The 26,555-nt window shown below is 43.4% G+C and overlaps 2 long non-coding RNA genes across 4 annotated transcripts; one reads left to right on the top strand and one right to left on the bottom strand.

Annotated features, from left to right (window-relative positions):
* LOC140622387 (uncharacterized) lies at positions 1-10,199 on the bottom strand. Its single transcript, XR_012022156.1, has 3 exons — positions 9,982-10,199; positions 4,157-4,302; positions 1-262 (listed from the first exon to the last, which is right to left on the bottom strand). It is a non-coding gene; the product is annotated as an uncharacterized lncRNA (long non-coding RNA).
* LOC140622386 (uncharacterized) lies at positions 6,397-26,555 on the top strand. Of its 3 annotated transcripts, XR_012022153.1 has the most exons (5): positions 6,397-6,646; positions 10,214-10,360; positions 16,894-17,112; positions 17,284-17,633; positions 26,303-26,555. It is a non-coding gene; the product is annotated as an uncharacterized lncRNA (long non-coding RNA). The 3 variants fall into 3 exon arrangements; XR_012022155.1 differs by lacking the exon at positions 16,894-17,112; XR_012022154.1 differs by lacking the exons at positions 16,894-17,112; positions 17,284-17,633.

Below are 26,555 nucleotides of genomic sequence, written 5' to 3'. Positions count from 1 at the left end.
TTTTGACCAGACAATGCACATGGGGAACCAGAGTCTCATGACTGGGGCTCCTTTGCCAATCCCGAAGTGTGGCTCGTGGCAATGATGAGGCTTTGGGGTGGCCGGGTGGAAGGAGAACTCGCATGACACTCACTCTCCAGTGAGGGGTCCCGTGGGTTCACAGCCGGACCTCACAGGGCCTTCCTGAGGTGTGACAGGGAAGCTGATGTCACTGTGAGCACCATGGCTTGGATCCTGCCCAGGCGAGGGTTCATAGATGATGCTGTGGTGACAAGTGATAAATGCTAATCTGTAATTCTCAGAGGTTTATTGATATCCTGTTCATTTGCTTACCGAGCCAAGGATACCATGCATCTTTTGGACAACATGGGGTATTAACTGAAGACTCTTCTGATTTTAAATTTGAGAGCCCTTCCCGCAGAAATGACCAAGTTTTGCTGCCAATACTGTACTGTGGCAATACTTACGGGTTCTAGTTGTGTTTGAGATGAAAGCTGTGGCTCTTAAAATAATATCTGCAATGTACAAATTTATTCAGTTTGGTGGAAATTTAGAAATTGCTAGAGGGTATCTTTAGAGTATTACACGGGAGCGCCACACTCGGCAAACCCTAATAGGGTACTGTTGACTTATTAAAAACGTGATGCACTCATTTCCATGCTAAGTAATTCCTTCTGTGTGTACGCTTCCGTATGTGATATGCATCAGGCAGTGTGCTAATCCTGAAAAGGCACGAGTGTATAAGGAATGGATACTGTGGCCAAGTTCCTGCATCCAGGCCAGGAGGGAGACGGTCCCACACACTCGTTCGCAGGACGCGGGAGAAGTCTGGAGGGGAACTGACTGTATATTGCTAAGTCTAAGGGGTGGGGTGCGGCAAGAGAATCTGACTTAGCATGATAGATAACACTTATATAAAACGTATCTATGTCACATATATGGCATGTGAGGTATATTTATGATTTCTCAGCTTACTGTTTAAATTTTTAATTTTTAAAATTAGATTAAAAAGAAAAAAAAACATGGTGTAAAAACATTACAGGGGCACCCAGGTGGCTCAATCGGTTGGGCATCTGACTCTTGGTTTCGGCTCAGGTCATGATCTCAGGGCTGTGAGATCGAGCCCCGCTTTGGACTCCGCACTTAGCAGGGAGTCTGCTTGGGATTCTCTCCCTCTTCTGCTTCTCTCCCCACCTCTCAACCATGGTCTCACTCTCTTAGGGAAAACAAAACAAAACAAAACATTACAGATATCAACAAAGTAGAATGGGAAAGTTTCCCTTCTCACCTTCCCTGAAGCTCCTCATTGCTGTTTCCCATGGTAACCAGTTTTTGCAAGACTGGTTTGCATACACATAAATGTATTTAAGCGGGTGTATGAATGTCTGTACATCTACCACACATGGGGCAGGTTTTTCATCAATGGGATCATACTGTCTAGTTGGCTTAACCTTGCCCTTCAACACAGCCTGTGCTTTTCTACATATTTGTACATCGAGTATCCTCTGATTTTTTCTTTTCCAAATGGCCAGTCTTTTTTTTTTAAGATTTTATTTATTTATTCATAACAGGCACAGACTGAGAGAGAGAGAGAGAGAGAGAGAGAGAGAGAGAGAGAGGCAGAGACACAGGCAGAGGGAGAAGCAGGCTCCATGCACAGAGTCTGACAGGGGACTCGATCCTGGGTCTCCAGGATCAGGCCTTGGGCTGAAGGCGGTATTAAACCGCTGGGCCACTGGGACTGCACCAAATGGCCAGTCTTTAATGCAATCAGGAGCCTATTATGATGAGTGTGTGGGTGTGTGCTCTAGGTGCAATCCACAGAATGTAAAATGAGCCATCTTATGGTGAACAATCGAGTGGCATTTAGTACATTCACTCATTGTACAACCCCCTAGTCCATCTAGTTTCAAAGCATTTTCATCATCCCAATGGAAATCCTCAAACTCACTAAGTAGTGACTCTCCATTCTCTCCTCTCCAAAGCCCATGGTTGGCATCCACCAGTTTTTTATCTCCATGGATTTACCAATTCTGTATGTCCATTTGGAGTCATACCGTGGCTGAGCTTCTGTGTCTGGCTTCTTTCACTGAGCACCATGTTGTTGAGGCTCATCCACACCATAGCAGGTAGGAAGAACTTCATTCCTTTTTTTTTTTTTTATTCCTTTTTTTGGCTGGATAATATTCTACTCTATATGTACAGTTTTTGGTTCTTTGGGATCTATACCTCGGTGTGGAATGGTGACTCGTGCTGACTCTGTGTTTAACCATTTAAGGAATGGTCAAACTGTGTCTTCACAGCAGCCATACCATCCTACCTTTCCAGCAGTAAGGTACGAGAGGGTTCTATGTTCTCCACATCCTTGCTAACATTTACTATGTTTCATTTCTTTTTTTAAAATTATAGGCATCCTGGTGGGTATGAAGTAGTATCTTACTATAATTTTAATGTGCTAGTATATTTTAATAGCCGATTACTGGTGAATTTGCAGCTTATTTCTAGACTCTTGCTATTACCGCATTGGTGTGATGGAATCTTTGTGCATTTATATTTGGGAAAATACATGAATATTGTTTTAAGATAGAATCCTAGACTGCAATTGTGGAAAGAAAATATATCTTTATGGAAACATTTATTTTTGCTGTGACAGTTTGTTTTTATTTTTTTATAATATATAAAATATTTTTCTAGTAATCTACATGAGCAAATAATGCATTCTCATGGTTCCCAAGTCCCCAAAATTAAAAAACATCAAAGAATATCTCAAATTAACCAAAAAAATATTTTAACAATGTATATTTCAAAAAAAAAGTATTTGAAAGTAAAATTTTCAGCCTTTTGATAGTCTGGCTTTCAATGTGTTAAAACTATTGTCAATAATAATACAATATTTGTAAATTCTCTCTCTCCCTCTCTCACTTCCTCCCTGACTCCCGTCACTCCGTCTCTCTCAGTCTCTCTATAGCTCTGCAAACAGAGCACAATCTAGAGAATAGTATCTAGAAGTTCAACATAATATTTAAAAAAAACTCCTGTGAAATAAAAATAAACATTTAATTAACGTATAACCAAAATTGATAATGTTTTGGTAAAAAAGAAAACAACTCTAATTTTCATTTGATTACCTCTGACTAATTTGACTGAACATAATTTTATGTTTTATTTTCCCATTGTATTCTCTCCCCTGTGAGCTACTTAGTTATATTCATATTTTCTTTTAGATCATGTCTTTCTAAAAAAAAAAAAAAAAAAAAAAGATCATGTCTTTCTATAGACTTGGATGGAGCCTTAAATTATAGGTATTAACACTTCCTTTTCCCATCAGATGTGAACATTTTCCCTCATGTTTTTCTTAAACATGCCAAATTCCTTCTAGTCTTGGGGTTTTGCATTACTCTTTCTTCTGTCTAGAAGGTGTAGGATGATGGATTTCTATTTTACCCAATGGGCTTCAGTGTAACTACTAGTATTCGTGCTGGTGAACACTTACTATGGTCCCTAGACTGGCCAGCTTAAACCCCCCCCCCCCCTTTTAACTGGAGCAGTCCCCTTGCTTTGGAAGAACCAGTAGTTCAACAGTAGATATACTAGTTGAAATGCCTATGAGGACATAGAGTTTATCTCTCCTGTTTCCCCAGCCTGAGCACTTAGAGCAGTGCCTGGCTCATGTAGGCTCTCAACGAGTGCTTTTGAGTGGATGATGGATAAATGAGTGAACACATGTGTTAACTCCCTGCCTACATTGTGTCTTCTTTACCCACCAGCTCGTCCTTCTGGAGAGAATTGCTGGTCCCCTAAGCAGACCAGGCTTGCTCTTCTGAGCCCCATTGGCATTGAACATGCTTCTCTTACAGCATAGTATTCAGCCTGGGCATGTGCTTGTGCTTCCCTACGTGCTCTGAACATGAGGCCATGGCTGTCTTATTCATGTCTGCATCACAAGCAAATGTTATAGTATCTGCCATTGTCAACCTCTGACGTGATCCATTATAATTAGAAGACTCAAGAGCCGAGCAGGAATATAGTGAAACCAGACCATGCCTTGCTCTACGCAGGGGGCTCTGTGACCTAGATCATGGCATGGATGGCCAGCCTATAAGTTTCTGATGGCCCTGGCTGCAAAGAGGGCTAGCAAGGATTTGGGGAAGGATACCTTGTCCTCTAGTGAAAAGCTTGTGGGAAGGCCTTGGCAGGAGGTCAACTACCCTGGTGCAGCAGTAGTCATCGGGATCCATCATTCTGAGAATGCCACACTGTCCATCGCTTGGTGCATCCTCAGCCAATGCACCTTGTTTGAGCCTGTGCTGACATGGTCAAGGTAAAAGGAGAAATGCAAAGGTATGATTGCATCATTAGGCGTTTGACTTTGAGCCAGAAAGTCAAGTTAGCAAACTTAGATTTTTGTCTAGTAAAACAAACTGAAGAAAAAATTCAGATAGAGACGTGCTCCTTCTTATTATTACTTTCCTTTCCTGTTTCATTATCATTCTTGATAAATGTAATCAACAGCGATTTGGAATACTTTCGCTTTAAATTTTTTTTTTAAGTTTTTTAAAAATTTATTTAAACAATCTCCACACCCAGTGTGGGGCTTAAGTTCACAACCTCAAGTTCAAGAGTCATATGTTCTTGCAACTGAGTCAACCAGGTGCCCCCTGGAATCTTTCAGCTTTTAATTTCTCCCTCTGTCAATGATCTCAAAACATTTGAGAAGAAAACACTTAAAGGAGCCCTGTTCTCCTTTCATAAGATGATGACTCCTTTATTATCAAGGGCAAATCCACCCTTAAGTTGTATTTTGGAAAGTCAAGTACTAATACCCAGAATTCTGTTTGAAATGTAAATGCTCCTCTGTCCCAGCAGGGAGAAGTGCAGCTCTACAGAAAGATCTTCTCTCTCTGATGACTGTTTAGATGTTCTAGCCAGCTAGCTGAGGGTAGCCCTGAAAGAGGATGCACAATCCCTCCTCCCTAAAGAACACCCTGCAGCTTCAGCTCTGGAAGCTTCCAGAAATCAGAGAAGGTGCCAGGTGGGAGCAGAATAGCCCTACCCAAGTGGCCAGCAGAAAAAAAGACCAAGTGAGGGCTTCAGAAGGGAGGTAGGAGGGATGCGGTACCTGGGTGATGGGCACCCAGGAGGATATGTGATGGGATGAGCACTGGGTGTTACATGTAAGCGATGAATTATTGGACTCTCCACCTGAAATTAATGATGTGCTGTATGTTGGCGGATTGAATTTATATTTTTTAAAAAAGACTGAAGCTTAACAAGAGAATAAGAGAAAATCCACAGAGGGGGCATCGATGGCTTTGTCTTATTGACCAGTCTTGGTTCTGAACAGAGAGGTGACACGCCCACCAGAGACCTCTGACATACGAGAAGGGCCTGAGACTCTTGCCAGCATCTCTGAACTGCAGTGACCCCCGGGAAGGTGGCTGCCCAGAAGCACAGGAAGGCTGGCCCACCAGCGACTGGATTACTTCCTCGAACCCCCGCTGTAAGTGTAATTTCTCTTTGTATTTTACCTTGTAACTGGTTATTATTCGTAAAAACAGAAGTACAACTGGTGTTTGCATGCTTACATTTGTATAGCAATTTTGCTGATCTGATTCTTTGCAGACAGAGAAAAATGTGTTTGGTGAATAAAGATTTTGGGTCTCCTTCCGATTCTCGTACTCGCTATGTTTGACGTTTACCCTATATATATAGTGTGTGTATACACGTCAACGAGTTATTCGTTATTCAGCCCTCCCTCCAAATGCAATATGGACCTTAGTTACTTCCGTTAACTACCATGGATGCCTCCATGCATGTTTTTTTTTTTTTTATTTAAAGATTTTATTTATTCATAGAGACACACAGAGAGAGGCAGAGACACAGGCAGAGGGAGAAGCAGGCTCCATGCAGGGAACCCGATGTGGGACTCGATCCCGGGTCTCCAGGATCACACCTCGGGCTGCAGGCGGCGCTAAATCTCTGCGCCACCGGGGCTGCCTCCATGCATGGTTTTAATGCATTTTGGAGTTTTATTTTTAACTTTCCAACTCCCAAATTTGTTCTTAATATATTAACACTGATACCTTTATCTTTGCATCTTGCAGTAGCTCTTTGAAATATGACTGGAAGAGGGGAGGCCTTGCTGCTATGTGGCTCCCAGTGGAGTCCACGTGAGTCCAGCTCAATATATGAGGCTCCTGGAATTTGGGACAAGGTGGGAGGTTGGCTTTGTGGCGTCTGCTCCTTTACTATGGCTGGAAATGATTTCAGGAGGAATGTGATCCTCAGTCTGGGACTCGCTGCTGCTGGCCTCTGGCCAACGAGGAATTTGAATGACCTTGACTTATTGAAACCTCAGCCTGGGTGGAGGGGGGTGTGCCGCGGGGAGGCAGCCACACAGACACACGGTCTCTGTCCTCCTGCCTGTCGGGCCGCTGATGCCTGAGAGGTGTGTCTCCTCCACTCCACAGGAGCTGACTGTCAGCAGCTGCATTCCGCTTCTGGAATGAACCCCCTGCTCCAGCCCCCATCGCTGCACTGTGTTTGTATCCCTCGGAGATTTTTACGTCATATTTGAGTCCAAAGTGTCTTTTCCAGTTTTCTCCTTCCGTGTTTCATACACCGTCCTCTGGGTGCAGAGCCAAAGGTGAGTGTGCAGAGAGAATCGGGGTAAGAAGCCTTTCCCATCATCGCTCAAGGAAGAAAATGTAGGTTATCACATCACTGTGGCTGTTCCTAACCTGTTGCTTGAAGGAGTATAAAGGCTTTTAGAGAAAGCTCCTTCCTCGAAATAAATTTAAATTTAAAATGCCTTATTGAGGAGTTACACTCTTCTAAGGAAGAAGAAGAATGTAGCAGCTGAGGTTTATTACTATATAAAATCTGCAGCCTACCCTTGGTGTACATGAAAACTGGGAACTTTGAGGCCATTAGAAAAATGACAGGTTTATCGGGCAGCTCAAAGCTGTGGCAGGAGGGGGAGGGCGCTGGGGGAGCAGCACCCCGAATCCTGCAAACACCTGGAGACTTTTCTTTCTTTCCTCTCAAACGCTCTTTCTCCAACATGCACAGTTTGTCCTTCCACTGAGGTCAAATCTTTGTCCAAGTCAGTCTTCCCGATTCTAACACCTCTGACACTCACTCGCACCCCTGCCAGCCTTCTTTGTCCCTTCTCCATAGAGCTTACCTCCATCAGATGTTCTACATGTTTTATTGATTTTCTGTTTCATTGGCTGCTTTTCCCGCAATTTTGAGCAGGACCTGGAGAAAGAACAGGCCGCCCAGCCCACCCACCCCGTTCCCTGCTGAGGGTCCTCCTGCACCTGCACGGAATAAGCCCCCCCAACCCAATGTTGTGAGTGATGAGTGGGCAGAGAGGTGCCGCACTGGGCTCTGTGAAGCCCCTGCTTCGATCCCTGGGGTTTGGGGTCAGGGCCATGCCCCCTTCTGCTGGCATCCTCCACCTGGGAAGCAGCTTCTCCGCTGCTGCTGGGACACCATGCGCTTGAGGGGGCACTGGCCCTCCTGACTGAGAGTTGCCGCAGCTCCTAAACCACACAGTTGGATGTTCCCGGTGACAGCCCATGGTGAGTGGCTCAGGAGAACATGCTGTTCCTGTGATTCAGGAGAGGAGTGGGACTCTCTTGAGTGGTGGCCTGGGGCTTCTCCCTATACCCTGGGGCAGGAGGGCAGAGCGCAGAGCCTTCTGCTGCATAGGGACTGTCCTTACAGGTGTGGTTGAGGCAGAGGTCACCCTGCAGGGACCTGTGATTCCATCCACTCTAGCTGCTGGCGGAGCCGAGGGGTGACGCTGGCAGAGGTGGACAGCAGGGCACTGGGGTGCAGGTCAGGGGTGGGTCCCGGGACACAGGATGGCACTGTGTCCTGAGCTCCTTGGTGACCACCGTGGAGCCCCTGTGTCCCAGAGACAGAGAAACGATGAGATGTAATTATCTGCTTTATACTGGACATCGCTTTGATCAAGCTATTCTAAATCAACCACAGAAACACTGCAGGAGTTTTAATAAACCTTGTCCCAACTCCTATAATACTTGTTTCTATATTAAATCTAACAGAACCTCAGAAACACGTGGAAAAAAAGGTGAATCACTATGTATTGTTACCTTAGGAAAATGGGTGATTTTCCCAACATATGGAGAAAATCACTCAGTTTTGTCCTTAATCTGTTAATGTCGTCAGTAATATTCATAGACTTTGTCCCATCAAACCCTGCTTCAATTCCTGCAGTAAGTGCCCTGTATACATATGGATTATCATTTTATATATACTGTCGGATTCCGTTTGCTAATATTTTATTTAAAGGATATTGAAACAGGGCTTGGGAGTGAGTTTGGCTTGTGATTTTTTTTTTTCCTTTTGTGTTTGCTTTTTTTTTTTTTTTTTTTAATGCACTGCTCCTGTTTTAACTTCAGTGTCGAGACACACGGTCTCCTAGAATACTTGGGAAATATATTATTTTTTCCTATGCTCTGGGAGAATTTGCATAAGATTTTAAGTTTGGTAGGAGTTTCCTGTAACACTGTGTGAGTCTGGTATTTTCTCTGCAGGAACACTTTTAACCACTACTCCAGATTACTTGGTAATCCTGGTGCTTTCAGAGTTTCCTCTAGATTCAGTTTTGCCAAGTTACGCTTTTCTGTAATTTCTCCATTTCAAGTTTCCAAATTTGTTGATGCATAGTTATGTATGTTTTATTTCAATATGCATTAGAAGTGTAGGTTTGTCCACTTTCATTCCTAATACAGCTTATTTTTGCCTTCTCTCTTATCTTCTTCTTCTTCTTCTTCTTTTTTCTTTTGAGTATGAAAGCCTTAGAATAATTTGGCTTTTAATGAAGAGGAACAAAATGCAAGTGGTTTAAATGCATTGAGTTGAACGGTATTATATACTTAGTTTATTAACTCATTGTTATGTGCTATTTACATCTTTTTTTCCTGAACACAGTACATTTTCTTTTTTTTTTATTGGTGTTTCTCTCTTATCTTCTTAATTAGCTTTACTTATATTTGTCTATTTTATTAACCTCCCGCCAAACCAACATTTGACTCTCTTTTCTCTATTCACTATTTATTTAACTGATTTCTGTTGCCCCGTTATTGTCTCTTCACATCTGCTCTATTTGGGTCTGTTCAATGAGTGGCCTTTCTAACTTTTAAATCTGGATGCTTTACTTGTTAATACTCAGAGTCTTTTCTTTCTTTCTTTCTTTCTTTCTTTCTTTCTTTCTTTCTTTCTTTCTTTTGTTAAAATTTTTATTTATTTATTTATTTATTCATGAGAGACACAGAAGGAGAGGCAGAGACACAGGCAGAGGGAGAAGCAGGCTCCCTTCAGGGAACCCGATGCGGGACTAGATCCCAGGACCCCAGGATCATGACCTGAGCCAAAGGCAGATGCTCAACCACTGAGCCACCCAGGCATCCCTCACGGAATATTTTCTTGGTCATTCATTTCTCCATGTTTCTAAATTCAATTTCCTCTTTGACCCACAAATCATTTAAAACCAGGTCTTTTACTTTTTTTGTTTTGTTTTGTTTCTTGTATTTTTTGTTTTGGAGTTCGATTTGCCAACATATAGTATAACACCCAGTGCTCATCCCGTCAAGTGCCTCCCTCAATGCCTATCACCCCATCCCCCTTCCACCTCCCCTTTTTATGTACTTAGAGGCCTTTTTTCTTTATCTTGTTGACTCCTTGCTCAGTTGCATCATGCAACATGATCTGCCAGACATAAATTGTTTGAGCTCGGTGGAGAGTGGAGACTTGTTTTGTGCTCTGTGCATGGCCAATTTTTGTAAATGTTTCATGTGAGTTTGAGGTCAATGTGATTCTTTAATTGTAGGGTGCAGAATTCTGCACAGTCCATTAAAACATGCTGGTTCATTGTTACATTAGTCAGAATTTTTCAGAAAAACAGAACCAATAGGGGATATATTTATATATACAAAGGGAGAAACTCACATGGTTATAGAGATTGAGAAGTCCCTGGGTCTGTTGTCTGCAAACTGGAGATGCAGGAAAGCCAGTGGTGGAGCTTAGTCTGAGTCCTCCAGACCTGAGAACAGGGACGCTGTTGGTATGAGTCCCCAAGTCGAAAAGGCCAAGACCCAAAAGTTCTGTTGTTCAAGGGCAGGAGAAGATGGACGTGCCAGATGCAGAGAATTCACCCTCCCTCTGCTTCCTGCTCTGGCAGGGCCCTCACTGCGTTGGATGCTGTGCGCGCATGGTGCTGAGGGCAGGTGTTGGCCCAGTCTGCTGCATTAGTGAGAATCTTCTCCAGAATCTTTCACAGACACACCTAGAGATAATGTACTAGCTCTCTGGGCACCCCTTCATCCAGGTAAGTTGACATAAAATTACCCATCATGATTGTGTTGTTCAACTCTTCCATACTTTTGGGGCTTTCTCCCCATTGGACCTAACGATGTTTGAAAACAATGTGGAAAGACCACATTGTATGGGGTAGATTTTTCATTTCCTCCCTGTATATATGTCTATACCTTCAAAAAGTTGTTTAGGGGCATTTTACAAGCTTCATAGAGGTTAAAATTGTTAAATGCTCTTATTGAACTGATTTTTAAAAATTATTTAGTAGTGATTCTCTCTAGGCCTAAAATACTTTTGCCTTAAAGCTTTAACAGCTGTTGCTGCAGTGAGCTCAGCCTTCTTTTGATTAGCATTTGCCTACTTACATTTTGCTGTCATTTTACTTCCACCTTTTCCCATGTCTTTAGGTTCAGATGTGTCCCTTATATATAGCATGTAGTTGAATTTAAAAATCCAGCCTAGCAGTCACCAACTGTCGTGTTGGGTTCCATCCATTTGCTTTTACTCTATTTGTTTATCTCCTTGGATATGTCTTTGTGCTGTCTTGAAATTCTAAGATATTTTGAACGAGGGGCCCTGCATCTTTATTTTGCACTGAGCTTCACTAATTCAGCTGATCCAGCTGAGGAAGAGTCTGGATGCACACAATGGCCAGTGCCAACTGGTGAATGTGAGCCAGCTCAGTTGAGCTTGCTGATGGACTTCTGGGACATTCTCTTTCCTGCTTATGATCTGATTCTCTTTCTGTTGCTTTATTTTCATTAACAGCTAAATTAACTGAATCTTTGTTGTGGACCTGGCATTGTGCAAATCAAAAGGCATTTCATCCTCACAATAACATTACAAGCAGGGTTATTATTATCTCCAACAAATGGAAGGTCAGAAGCTATGTAACTCGTAGAAAGTCAACACCTATAAATGGCAGGACTCAGGTCCAATCCAGAACTGTGACGCCTTCCTGTCCTTTCCAACCAACCGGGATTTGGCAAAATACTTATTCCGAGATGAGTTTTCCGATGATCCCATTCTTCCCTCAGCTGCCTGTTTGCTGTGAATACTTCTCCAAAAGTCCCTCCTACCTCTGGTTTTGGTTTCGGGTCTGCCAACATCCAAAACTGGTGGCTCCTGTGGCTGTGTCCAGCTGGCCAGACTCGACCCCCTTTGCCATAAGGATTTCTGGAGCCACCTTTGCCTGTGTGCTTCTACCTGCATGTCACACATGGCTCCTCCACTTACCAAATCCCTACAAGTTTCTCCAAGGTGCCCTTGCTCCCTTCCAGGAGGACCCTGGCTCCTGGCTCCTGGCTCTGCCCCAACTTCCTTGTTCTACTCAAGAATGTTTAACTGGACTGACTCATAGACCAAACCCAGATATTTTTGCCCAGATAGAAAGACCTGCTGCCCTGGAGAATGTTAGTTTATTCTCAAGATTATTCTTGCCACTGATCCCCTCCCATTGTTTCATAGTTTCATGATAAGACTCTTTCCTCAAGTCTTGCCTGGCTATATAGAGTATCCCTCACGTTGACATATATCAAAGAATGGAGCCCTATGAGTCTTTTTTGGAATTCCAGTACACGATTCCTTCTTATCTCATGCTGCTGTCTTCTTGGAGTCTGGAAGCAGGTCAAGTGTTTCAAGGCACCCTTGCCCAGTAACACAACCCCCAGAAGACAGACAGTCCACGCACACACGCACACTGCACATGAGCCATTCCTTCCTTCTACTGAACCCCAGTGTTGTCGCTCAAGATGAGTTTCCCACTGCACCCTTGCCGGGGTCTGTTGACCCATCTGGTAGGGGAACTGGCTTTACATCCGTGTGAGCAAACCAGCACAACCTTCTCCCACAGGGCCTTCCATAAGCCATGTGATGATGACACCTCTGATGTTGCTCTCTGCTGGCTACTCTCAGGTAGATCATGAACTCTGGAAACTACGCTCTCACATCCTTTGGAATCACTGTAGAACCTGGCATAGTACTGTCACTTAGTAAATACTTATAGGGGTGGATCTTAGCAGCTGCTCAGAGCCTTCCACTAGAAAATCTTAAAAAGGCTGGTGCTGGAAAAAAAAAAAAAAGAAAAATAAATAAAGCCAGTGCTGTCTCAGCAACATAAAGGAACAGTGATTCTGCATAATTATAAGCTAAGCGTCGGAGCCACTTGGCAGTATTGAAGTGTAGACAGTGTTGTTATAGTCTGTATATTATATATGGTTTAAGTAAATCTGTGATCACTGGGTAGGCATTTCATACATCGTTGTTCTTAGTCTATGTGCTTAACCATTTGTTGATATTTCATTCAGTGTATGTCAAGTACAACTGACCAGTTATTATGATCCCGTTCTAGCGTGCCACTTTCTCAGGAACGCATACTTTGAATGAGACTCAGAGCAGTGTCATAACGAAAATATGTTAATGCCCTTCTTGATATGCATTTAGCAACTCAATGTTTGAAAGCTCTTGATTTTCTCTTTGAAATGAAATTCTCCTGGTAATACATGAAGATCTAGAGTTTTCCTATTTTTATTTCTTTTTCTTCCCTCCTCCTTGTGCTCTGTCTGACTTCCTTCGTCCTTTTCCTGCGATATGACAAGTTTCAACCTCTGCTTCTAATCGAGCATGTTAATTATTCCTAATGATATGTACCACCCTGAGAATGGTAATATGCATGAGATGGGCAGTATTTAGTCTCCTTTTCTCATTTACACCTTTTAAATATTTTTTGATGGTTGTCTGTGCTCCACCTACATCCTGCCTCTGAAGTAGATAGGGTTTACTATCATGTTTGCTGAAGGGGACACATTTGTTCTCACCACGAAGATGCTATGTGTTTTAAGCATTTGGATAACAGGCACCTCTAAAAGAGAGCATCAGGTTTAAATGTAGTGGCAGGCTTAGCCCGTATGCTTGCAAGGGTTGGCCTCAGGTTACTCTCTTTGTGTTGCTTTATGACACAACTTTATTTGTCATCCTTCTTGGGGTTCCATTTTGGCTTTTTTTTTCCCTTAAAGCAGGCTCCATGCCCAGTATGCAGCTCAGTGTGGGATCTAAACTCATGACCCTGAGATCAAGGCCTGAGCTGAGATCAAGAGTCAGGATGCTTAACTGACTGAGCCACCCAGGTGCCTCCTTGTCTTTGCTTTTTTAAATGTAGTTATGCTGATCTACATTTTTGAAAATACAAGTTGGAGACCAAATATGAGTTAAGAGCTACTTCATGTTGTTATCTGAGGCTTTTTTGGTGAGAACTAGAACTACAGAAAGTGTAAACAGTTTCATATAGAATAAAGAAAATAAACTTTATTCAATAAGAGGTCACAGATAATTAACATTTGATCCTTGGTTTCATGGCGTATCAGTAAAGGGAAGAGAGCAAAGGGCTACTTAAGGATTTGTAGACAAGGGCAGGATAGGATGGGCACCAGGCTAGGACTCTGGACACTGAAGGTAGAGAGGCTGAGGTGGCCAAAGGACTGGAGTGGACACTGGCTGAGGCAGTAGAGACAGTGCTGACCCAGGGCTCAGGCGATGGGGGAGAGGAAGCTTCAGGAAGACGAGCTCCACTATAGACATAGCGGATGCAGCTGGGGATTCACCGCCAGGGGCCAGCGAGGCTCAGGGATGGGACAGTTCATAGAGGGGACATCCAGGCCGGGGCTTCTAAAGCTGCTGGACGGGACTCTTGCCAAAGGCCAGCTGAGGACACAGCCCTTAAGGTGTTGCTGAGGGACCTGATCAGGTGTCAAGGCTGGAGATTCTTGCTCAACAACTTAGTGGGATTCTGTCTACAGGTGGAGGAAGCAGGTGGAGGCCCAGGGATGAGCCTTCAGTGAAAAGAGAGCTCAGGGCAGCCTGTCTGAAGTTTGGTCAAGGACAGTCTTTGTTCTTGAGGTGAATGGAAGGGGGGCTGTGAGTGGGGCTCAGGGTGGTGTTCTGCATCCCCTCACCCCCAGCAGGCATCTCCTCCACCTTGACCTTGCTCTAGCTCTCCTCGTGCTCTTTAACCCCACTGAGCAAGCAAACTGTCTCCACTGCTTTTGTGGGAATTCTTGTCAGAGTGACTTTATGAGCGCCACACTGTCCACTAGAGCTTTCTGCAATCACGGTGAGGTCTTACTCTGCTCCAGTCAATCTGGCTCGTGGCTGAGAATTTGCAGTGAGCAGAGTAGTGACCTCCCCAACAATGCACCTGTCCTGATGGCTGGCGAAGCTGTGAGCTTATGTGGCCAAGAGGGTTGAGGAAGCTGATGGAGTGAAATTTGCTACTGGACTGACCTTTATCATGGAAGCTGGTCCTGGATTCTCCAGGTGGACCCAATGCAAACACAAGGGTCCTGCAGTGTGCAAGCAGGCCAGGGGCCGGGGGAAAGGGCCTCCACTGGTCACCATGGGCCCTGGAGATCCCGAGGTCACAAGCCCAGGAATGCAGATACCTCCGGAAGCTGAAGGGGCCGAGAAGGAATTCTCTCCAAGAACTTCCAGAAAGCCACACAGCCCCACTGGTGATTTTAACCCAGGGAGATCTGGGCTGGGCCTCTGACCTCCAGAACTGCACATCATACATTTGTGTTGTTTTGTCCACTAAGTTTGGGATAATTTGTTACAGCAGCAAAGGAAAACTACACTTTAAATTGTATTTAGTTTTCTTAAATATAAATGCAAGAAGCCCCAGGTGGCTAGTGGTTCTTTTGCTGTTTAGCACAGTGGGGACTGCAGTGCCCTGGTGCCGTCAAGGCACAGACCTTGTGGTCTGGGAGTGATCTTTCCCAGGTCCAGAAGTCCGCCCCATAGTGTTCTTGCCACCTTACTATATGGTATCTCTTTTCCAGCTCCTCCTGCCCTTTGACAGGATGGAGAGGACTGCAGGCTGGCTCAATGTGGAGAGCAGACCGCCTCTGTGCAAGGTCCTGGGGCTCTGGGTTACTGCCAGCCTGTGTCCCCCGCAGGCTCTCAGAGGAACAGACATGGGCTAGGGGCATCGTCCTCCAGAGGCAGGGACCTTCCAAGGGCAGCAGACAGAGCATGAAGTGCAAGAGAAGAACCTTGTGGGGGCAAACGAGACTCAGGAAACCACAGGCGATGGCTGGCCGTCTCTAAGACCCTTTGGAATCAGAAATGAAAGTGAAGAGAACTAAGCAAGGCACTGACAAGGAAGGGTGGCCGTGCCCCGCACACTTTATCATACAAGTGGACGGGCGGGCGAACTCTTCGAGGTGCTCAGAGCACCGATTCCATCTGAGAGGTCGAAACCTGAACCACCCTCGGCCAAGAGTCAAACTTTGCACAGAAATCACATGGTTTCTGTACTTACCACCTGGACTTTGGGCCAGCGTGTTTGTGTTTACTATTAAAATATGATTAAGTCAGAGGAGAGATGGGAAGAGGTGGATGACATAGGGAAGGGGGTCAAGAGGACATTCATGTGATGAGCACTGAGAAATGTGTGCAATTGTTGGATCACTATTTTGTGACCCTAAAATAACTGTAACACTGTATATTAATTATATTTCAATAAAAACATTAAAAAGTGATTAAGTTAAAAATGCCTTATATTCCCCCTAAGTAGGTCATATTAACTCTTTTTAAAAAATGTTTTCTTTACATGAAAGTAATTACTACAAAGTTCATGGTAGAAAATGAGGAAAATATACAGGAAATATAATCAATCACTACATGAAAAATATCACGAGTAATGCTTTCTTATAAAAGTTATTCCTAGTCAGAAGAGATATTTGGAAGAATATCCAAATATATTCAGCTTGTCTTGCCCTGTAGCTGGATTGGGGGACTATGCCAGCCATGTTGGAGGGTTTCTTTTCTTTTCTTTTTTTCCCCTATTTCTATTTATTTATTTATTTATTTATTTATTTATTTATTTATTTTATTATTATTTTTTATTTTTTTTAGATTTTATTTATTTATTCATGAGACACAGAGAAAGAGAGAGAGGCAGAGTCACAGGCAGAGGGAGAAGCAGGTTCCCTGCAGGGAGCCGATGGGGGACTCGATCCCAGGACCCCAGGATCACACCCTGAGCTGAAGGTAGATGCCCAACCACTGAGCCACCCAGGTGTCCTCCTTTATTTTTTATTTATTTTATCAGATTTAACATCAGAGACTCTGTTCTGTTTAGACAATGGGGAGTGTTGAAGATGCAGCAGGGCAGTGGGTAACTAGATACAGCATGGATCCGAAGGGAGAAATGGTGTCAGAGATCCCACAGGAACCTGGGAAGGGATTAGGATGGGAAACTTTAAGGCAGCCATGAGTAGAGAGAGTAGCAGATAAGAGCCGTATAAGGGACACAATCTCCAGGATTTAGTAATTTGCTGAATGTATTGGCGTGGAGGACAAGAGATGCCCCCATCTCTTACGTGTTATAAATGACACTGGGAAGAGGCATTCTTGAATAGGCATTTCCAAACTTGGCTCTTCCTGTCTCCCTAAGACAGCTCCTCAAAGTAGAACCATTGAGTCCAGAAAGATGGTGGATCTCTGGGTGGGTTCTAAGCCCCTCACCTCTGCTTTTCTGCTTGAGTTCAGAGCTAAGTGGCAGGAGAGCTGAAGGGAGAGTCAGAAAGTGACCCCGGTGCCAGCTTTATTCCTCACGTGCATGCAGCAGCAAGGTCTCCCCAGCAATGGGCCTGGACATAGGAGGACCTCCTCCCTTGTAGGCCTGCTGATGGCTTGGGCCTGGGAGTGGAGAAGCATGCATGATCCTCTGTCCACCCCACTTCCAAGGGAAGGTGAAGAAGGGCCAAGGTAAGCAGACTTTAGCCTTGGCTATGTCTCACCTACCAGGGGTGAGAGTCCTTGAGGGGTGGGCAGTAGTGAGGACAATTTAGGATCCTCATGGATACCAGAGCAGGGGCAGAACTACATCCTTGCAAAGGCAAGGAGTTTGATGGCTGCCATCGATTTGCATTTTTCTAGGCAATGGAAAGCCTGCTGGACAAGGTCTTGGACTGAGAGGTATATCATGTCTTAGGAATGGAGTCTGGAAGGGGAAAATCATGACTTCCATGGAGAAACTGGCTGAAACCACTTGACCAAGTAATGAGGATTGACATGACTGTTGGTGTTGTGTGGAGGTCACTCACCTATGGTGTGTGCTGATGAGGTGGTCATTTCACCCTGTCCTTCCCCCAAATCCATCACCTCTGTCTAACGAGGAAACATCAGGAAGCCCATACAGGATGCTCTACAGGATCCTTGACCTATTCCCCCAGACTGTCTGGTCACAAACCACGAGGAGGCAACAGGACGCTGGAGAGACATAGCAGGTCAGTGGGAGGCTGGATGGGGGCCTGGAACAGAAAGGGACAGAATCTAGAACTCCCAATAAAATCTGAAGTTTAGTTAATAATAATTTCCCAATGCTCATTTTGTTTTTTTCCATGGTGTCTTAGCATATAAGGTACAATGGGGACATTGGGTGAGGGCTGTACCCACAGCATCCTTCACAACTTTCCAGTGATTCTAAAATTACCCTAAAATAAAAGGCTCATTTAATTTAAAAAGCATTGTTTAATTGAAGAGTTGGAGAGGAATGCCAGGGGCCCATGAAGGGTTCCTTGGGCCATCCCCATGTATGAGCACTTCATTCTGAAGAAGGCAAAGGGGATTGTCTGGGGAGTCTTGAGAGCAGCTTATATTGTGGGAAGCTAACTCTGGTGGAAGAGCATGGGAGTGGGGGTCGGGGATCAGTTTGAGGCCCGTGTGGTAATGAAAGCGATATGTTAGGAGCACCTGACCCAAGGCTGGGGCGAGGAGGCTGGGACAGCAGAGAGGAGATGTAGGGCAGCCAATGTGCAAGGAGAACTAGTGGGCTTGGTAACCGACCCCCTGTGGGAAAAGAGGAGGCAAGGGTGCCGCAAGAGCTCAGCCACCTGCATCTGGTTGGACGTGGGGCCACTGAGCTGTGGGCCACGTAGTGGCAGAGACTGACCTTGGTATCTGTGATGTCTGGGGAATATTCCCACAGGAGCCTCAAGTCCAGAGCTGCCGCGAAGGAAAGCTCTGAGGGCATAGGAATGAGTGCTCCTTATCAGGGTGTGAACAGAGAAGGTGGTCGAGTTGAGGTTAAGTTGAGGAAGATGACACTGGAGCGTGGAGAGAGGAAAAAGGAGAACATGAGGTTGAGAATGTGAGAGCAGTGCTGGGGAAGCCAAGGGAGGAGACGGTGCCCAGAGCAGCTCCTCCTGCAAATACCCTCTGCTCCCGGGCTGACTCAGCAGCTCCTGAGTTGTTTCTAACTCGAGGCTCATCCAATGGCATTTTAATTGACAAGCAGTTTTATTTGTGAATCACTTCCCAGATGAAAGATCCAGGATGGATCCCCTAAGCCTTTCACCAACAGACCAGAAAATACTCTTCCCACCAGACTGATTTCCTCTAGTGACTTATCGTTAATCTGGCAACAGAGGCAAAGCAGGGCTTGCTGTTCCCAAAGTTGCATTTACACATGTCCCTGGATGTCCTAGGGTTACATCCCTCCCTCTGGGTACAATTACTGCCAGGTTCCCATGGGCATCAGGGGCAAAGCTCTTTAGTCCTCAGCAGGGCCAGTGGAGGGAGCAGCCTGGGATGGCAGGGCTGGGTGCATGGCCTGGAGGTGGCCTCTGCAGCAGATACCAGGGAGATGGAAGGCACAGATAAGGCAGGAATGATGATGAGGGTTTGCTGGCCGGTCCCAGCAGGTCCAGCCCAGAAGCGAGGGCTGCAGTGAAAAACTACATGCTGCCAGGGTCCAACTTAGCAATCAGGCCGGGCTGGTGGAAATACTTCATCTGCCCGTAGGCTCTGGGGAAATGTTCCAGTTCTAGGGCTTCCAGGCGGCTCCGGGGTGCAGAGAGGCAGGCCCTTTAAATGCTGATCCCTAAATCTCTAGGACCAGAATACTAGGTTGGAGCTGGGAAACCAGGCAAAACTTAAGGGAAGAGGGAGTTGCCACTCTTTTGTCACTCCTGTGATAAATTTCACGTGCAGATAATCAAATCAGAGCTCTGTGGGGTCTGAAGGGAAACTGAGGAAAGGCTGCAGATGTATTTTCTCCCCCAGGCAGGACTGACTAGGGGTTTAAGCTGTGGCCAGCCAAGGGACCCAGGGACTGACACGGATCAACTTCCCAGCGGTGGGTAACGGTGGACGACACCTAATGTGGGGTCTGCTTTGGCTCGGTCGTTGTGGTCACTGGGACAGCCACGCTGGGCTGGGTGTTGTAGCCAGTGGTGACCGAGAAGCCGACCAGGTCAAGTACTGGAGGTCTGGGCATCGACCATCAGCCAATGGGCTCCAGCTCAGACCTGAGCAGTTCAAGCTGAGCACAATAAACAGGGTCCCTAGGAAGTCACTGGGAGCCAAGAGAGGGGACCTAAGGGCAGCATTGGCCTACTTCACCCCGTTCAAGTGTGTCTGGGAGTCAGGAAGTTTGCTATACTTAAATTACCCACTACCACTTTCTTTTTGTCTTTTCAGACATTAGGTCTTTCTTATGCTGTTTCCGTGTTTCCTCTCAAATCAGGTCCTGTTGTAATTACGTGGCTCATACAATGGGAACCTCCTGTAGAGCTGCAAGGAATTTCTGTATATCTTGTCAAGTGTAAATTAAGGAAAACCTGATTCTGGGCTATTACAGTTGTATAAGTATCCAGTTTAATTCACCTTCAATAAAAGATTCAGATAAAGTTGTTAAATGAGTTCAACCAGAGCAGAATGATCCAAAAAGAAAAAAAAAAATCACACATCTTTTTTTTTTTTCTTTTCTTCAAAAAGAAAAAAAAATCACAGCCCTTTTGAGTGCTCAATTCAAAGGCTAAGCATGCAGCTTGAAAGGAAGGGGCAAAGTGGGCTTGAGTTCTTCTGCCTAATTGCACACAGCATCCTGCGTCTATATCCATGTGGGACTGCAGGCAACGAGAAATGTAGATCCTTGCACCAACATCAGAGGAGTGACTATTCCTCAGAGAGAAGATCTACATACACCGCTAGCAGAGCATCTGTATCTGGAGGCTGCCCTCCGAAGACATCCTGAGCGTCGGCGGGAGAAAATGCTGAAGTCCTGCTTCCTCCTTCCTCTGTTTACTGCAAAGCAGCAAGTGGGTGCTCCCTGGCTACGAAGACACAGCCTTGACAGATGGTCTTCCTGTCTGGTGTGTTGACTCCCCCAAAGACATCCTCGATTGCCCTTAAGGCTGGGAGCACCTGCCTTGAACCCCTGCAGGATCCCTCCCTAGATCACCACTCAACTTTGCTCCCCATTCCACGTCAGTAGAATCTGAGCAGGGCCTTAGGTCACCCTGGGGTTAGCTTTGGACAATTGCTTTCATTTTACCCCATAAAGGATCTTCTGGGCCTCACACTCAGTGCTCCGTGCCTTCTATCACAGGCCATCAGCTGCAGGGATCAGGTGTAAATCAGAATGCATAGCTTGCACAAATAGGCCCTGAAATAAATTCTGCTCATTGCTTGGACTACTCAGCAGCACCCATGCACACAAGACCAAAGCTGTGTGCAGCCCAGGTTCTGGTGAATATGTTCCCGAAGAGTAGAGGAGGTTGGTGAAGACCCTTGGATCACTGGGGATTCTGATGGGCAACCTTGTTTGGACAAGGGCAGGTAGCCAAGGAGGCCAGGTCACTAGGAGGACCTGTTGTGTATACCGCGACCTGCAGGAGGGCCTCCTGAGGTACCCTCCTCTCAGCCTTTTCTGATGGCACTCACAGCATCTTCTAGAAGGACAGAGCAATGGCAACCACTGGAATGTTATACCTGGGTTACTTGCCCTTCTGTATCCTGCATCTCCTTCCCTCCCCCTGCCTCCCTTGGCAGATTAAACAAAGGCACTGAATTAAGGATGCATGTGGCTCTTCAGGGAGGAGAGATCATGAGACTTCTCTCCCTCCTCCTCGAGGCAGGGCCTCCACTTGGGGAGAATCTGAGTGTCCAGCCAGGTGAAGTCAGGTTTGAGGGGCCAAGCTTAGCAGAAACAGCCAGAGTTAATTAGTATCTCAGCCTGAGGCCTTGACGCTAATTTATTTGTGTGTCCCACCACTGTCTCAGAGCACGCTCCCTAACAATCCATTATCGCTTCCTCCCAGTCCTGAGAAAATCACAGTCGACTCAAGGAACTGAAGACACCTTCCCTGTCCGCTAGTCAGGAGATGGTGTTAATGAGGCCACACTAGCAGTGTGAGCCTTTTATGGGTTTTACGGCAATTAAAAAAAAATAACAATAAGAGCAACAACTAGATATTGAAATTAATTCTTGGGTTTCGGGTCTATGATAAGCAGCTCTTTAAAAATAATAGCTTTTTCTAACATATGATCTTGATTTTCACTAAGCAGTGAAATGATCCTAAATCAATTATTTTCTTTTTTTTAAATATTTTATTTATGTATTCATGAAAGACACAGAGAGAGAGGCAGAGACACAGGCGAGGGAGAAGCAGGCTCCCTGTGGGGAGCTCGATGTGGGACTCGATCCCAGGACCCTAGGATCATGACCTGAGTCAAAGACAGACGCTTAACCACTGAGCCACTCAGGTGTCCCTTATTTTATTTTTCTAAAAATGAATTTTTGTATTTTTCCTGGACATATGTGATCCCGAAAATATAAAAAAGGATGGCATGCATTGATTTTTAACAAGGAAAAGGACAAATTCTGTCAAAAATAACCCCCCCGCCCCGGAAATTTGGTACCATGGACAAAAAAAAAAAAAAAAAAGGTATAAAAGGCCTACTATCTATTTAACTAAGAAATTACTTTTTTTCCTAAACATGGAGAAAATTAAGTATTGTGCTAGAAAATAATTAGAAATGTTCCAAATTATATACATAAAGATGTTTGTTACAGTGTTTTTAAAAACAGAAATTAGACCTAACTTCTAGATCTAATAAAACACTGGCTTAATAAGTAGCAGTCCATTATGAACTCATTAAAAACTGCATTGTAGGAGATTTAATGATATAGCGAAATGCTTAGCTTAGTTTATTAAGTTAGAAGAGTAGATTACATAACAGCCTCTGCTTTATAATCTGAAAGTTGCAGGAAAAATGTATATACAGGGGCACCTGGGTGACCCCATCAGGTAAGTGTCTGACTTTGGCTCAGGTCATGATCTCGAGGTCCTGGGATCAAATCCCGCATCGGGCTCCTCATGGGGAGTCTGCTTCTCCCTCTACCCCTCCTCTCTGCTAATATTCTCTCTCTCTCTCTCTCTCAAAATAAGATAATCTTTTAAAAATGTATATACAACCAAAGAAAAGAAAGTATATAGAATTTTTAAAAGGTGATTATTTTGGAATGGTTTAGTGATGGATTATTTTCATTTTCTTCCTTGCACTTTCTTTTTCCCAAATCTACAATAAAGACACATTAAATTTGGTCAGCAAAGAATTATAGATATTACACAAAAGTTAAATCTTTACAAATAGTATTTATTTATGTTTAACAGCATTACAAGTCATTGTCAACGTTCATTATACTGCATGTACTTAAAGTGCACAATTTGATAAAGTTCTGATGTATGAATACACTTGTCAAGCTGAGACCACGATCCAGAAATGAACATATCTATCATTACTGGATTCCTCATGCCCCTTGGCAATCCCTCCCTCTCAACCTTTCCAGCCTCTGTCCTACGTCTCTGTTTTCTGCCACCTTGTCACTTTAGATCAGTTTGCATTTTCTACAATTTTATATACATGGAGTCATAAATAATATGCATGCTTCTTTTGTCTGGGTTCTTTCACTCAGGATAGACAATTTGAGATTATTCCAAGTTGTGTATTAGTAGGGCCATTCTTTTCATTGCTTAGTAGTATATTGTTATAAAGATGTACCAGTTTGTTTATCCATTCATCTGTTGATGGGCGTTTGAGCTGTTTCCAATTTTTGTTAATTTTTTAAAAAGTAAGGATTAGAATTTGTGTACAGGCTTTGTAGGAGTGTATGCTTTCAACTTTCTTGGGTAAATATATACAGGAGTAGAATGGCTGGATCATATGCTAGTTGTATTACACCTTACAAGAATTGGTCACATTTGTTTCCAAAGTGGTTGTGACATTTTACATTTTTAATAGCAGTAAATGAGAGTTCTATTTGCTCTGTGTCCTTGCCAAAATTTTGGTATGGCTGATTTTATTTTTCAAATTTTAGCTTTTCTAATCTAAGTGTAGTGACATTTCATCTGGGTTTTAATGTGTTAGCATTTTCCTAATGACTAATGATGTTGAGCATCTTTTCACATGCTCATTGACCCTCCATGTATCATTTGGGAAACTGTCCATCAAATATTTTAAGAAGAGAATATTTCTCAGCTCATTGTATGATGCCAGCATTATCTTGATATCAAAACCACACAGACATATTACAAGAAGAGACAGCTATAGATAAATATCACTAATGAGCATAGATACAAATATTTTAGACAATAGTCTGGCAAATCTAGTAGAACAATATTAAAAATAGTGATGTATCATAATCAAGCAGTGCTTATTCCAGGATGCAAGGTTTGTTTAACATAAGTCATGTTGACCAACTAAGAAAGAAAGACTACATGATAATCTCAAAAGATACAGGAAAATTATTTAGCAAAATCTAACATCTACTCTTGATAAAAACTTTCAGCAAACTATGAATAGAGAGAAGTTGCTCAACTTGATAAAGATGTACCTATGAAGAAACATCATCCTCAGTAGGGAGGGCCTGGATGCTTTCCTCCTAAGTTGAGGAGCAAGAAGGATGCCCTCTCTGCCACTTCTATTCAACATTGCTCTGGAGGTGTAACTAGTGCAACAATGCACAGAAGAGAAATAAAGTACAGTATGATCAGAGAGGAAGAAACTGTATATTCCTGAATTACAAGATTGTCTATGTTGAAGATCTTGTGTAGTCTACCAGAAAACTTCTAGAACTAACAAATGAGTTTAATAAGGTTGCAGGGTTAAAAGATCAGTATATAAAAGACCATTATTATTTCCATATTCTAACATTGAACAGTTGGATTTTGAAATTTAAAAAATACTATTCACAATAGCATTGGAAATGTGGAACTTTTAGGGAAAGATCTTAGGAAAGATGTGAGAGATCTGAAAACTAAACATGATTCATAAGAATTCTAAGAGCCCTACATAAATAGATAGGCAGACCATGTTCATGGATCAGAAATTATCTCCCAAATTGCTCTACAAGTTTCACTTAATTCCAATAAAAATCTAAGCATCCTTTCAGTTTGTAGAAATTGACAAACTGTTTCTCAATTTTACATGGAACTTCAAAGGATCTAGTGTAGCAAATATGAAAAAAAGCAGAATAGCAAATATGTAACAGCTTTGTATGGTGGCAGATGGTAACTGTATTTATCATGGTGATCATTTCCTGGTATGTGTAGATGCTGAATCACTATGTTGTATGCCTAGAGCTAATATAATGTATGTATGTCAACTACACTTCAATAAGAAAATGAATACAAATAAAAAATGCTCAAAAAATAGAATAGCAAGTAAAATCTTTAAAAAGAAGAACAAAGTTGGAGAACTAGACTATCTTATTTCAAGACTCATTATAAAGCTACAATAATCAAGACAGTGTGGTGTTAGTGTAAAGACAAATAAACAGATCAATGGAATGAGGTAGATTCCAGAAATAGACCTACACATACATGGACAACTGAATTCCAACAATGATGCAATGTTGGTTCAATGGAGAAAAGATACTCTTAAACAAATAGTAATACACATAGATAAAAAAGAAAAAAGAAGGAAAAATACCCTCTTTTTAAAATATCTTGTACCATATCCAAATATGAATTCAAAATGGATCATAAATGTAAGTGTAAATCTAAACCAATAAATCCCCTAGGAGAAAACCCTGGAGAAAGCCTTTGTGATCATTGGATTAAGCAAGATTCATTAGACAACAAAAAGACAAATTAATAAACTGTATTTTATAAAATGAAAACGTTTTGCTTTTTCAAAAGCACTCTTTAGAAAACAAGAATAAAAAACACAGACAAGGAGAAATTATTTGCAAATCACCTATCTGATAAAAGACTCATGTCCAGAATTTATAAAGAACTCTAAAAACTTAGCCATAAGAAAACAAACAGTCCATGTAAAAATGTTCTTTTTTTTAAAGATTTTATTCATTTATTCATGAGAGACACAGAAAGAAAGGCAGATACATAGGCAGAGGGAGAGACGCCTCCCTCCAGGGAGCCTGATGTGGGACTCAACCTTGGGACCCCAGGATCACAATCTGAGCTGAAGGCAGATGTTCAACCACTGAGCCACCCAGGCACCCAAAATGTTCTGTGTCTATGCTTAAAACTATAGTTAATAATTTGATATATGTCAAGGCATTGTTGTCAAAAGTTAGCAACTGAGTAGTAACTAAAGGCCTACAGGTAGTTTTCATGCTTCAAATAACTGGCACCCGAACACATCCTACTGAAAATTCCCTTCTTCCCTTAAAATTATCAGTGGAAATAACAGAATATGAATCAGGTATTCCAAGTCTGTTTTGTGACTCACCAATTACTTCTCTTAGCTCAAGAATATAAGACATTATTGGAACTAAATATGTTTTAATCCCCTTGGGCAATTTTTGTGCAGCCTTTATTTTGATCAGGGCTCTCTGTGGAATGGAGGCCAAGGGACAGGAAGGATGAGAAGGATGACATGATTCGCCAGTGTGGTTCAGATCACAGCAAACCAGTATGATTGTGGGGCCTTGGTGGTCCATCCCATAACATACCAGGGGCACTAAAGTGAGTTATGATGCCCATATACCCAGACCCTTGTGCCAATGATTTCTATAAACTATTTATAAATGGTTGAGTGGCTTTCGATGGTCTGGTAAATGAGGTAGTAAATCTAATAGAAGATCATTCTTAAGTTTTGTTAAGATGGCTGGCAAGTTGCACTAACTGTTGATTTTTGTCCCAACCAGCTGCATATGCTGACATATGAACTTCCTTTGAAGCAAGTTCACCGAATCCTGACGTGTTACTGCTAATTACCCAAGAGGATGGAAATGCACTCTCTTTACCTGGGGTCTGGTGGGTCCTTAGCCAAGGGGGCATTACTGCAGATTCTTTTGGCCAGGCTGAAGTTTAAGATAAAAGCTGATAGCAATAATCTCATTGTACAGGCAGCTAACACACAATGAGGTTGGTAAGAGCAGATGTATGGATTCAATAAAA

Source organism: Canis lupus, chromosome 31 (genome assembly GCF_048164855.1).
Source record: "Canis lupus baileyi chromosome 31, mCanLup2.hap1, whole genome shotgun sequence".
Classification (NCBI taxonomy): domain Eukaryota; kingdom Metazoa; phylum Chordata; class Mammalia; order Carnivora; family Canidae; genus Canis; species Canis lupus.
This window is presented reverse-complemented; position numbering and strand designations above follow the sequence as displayed.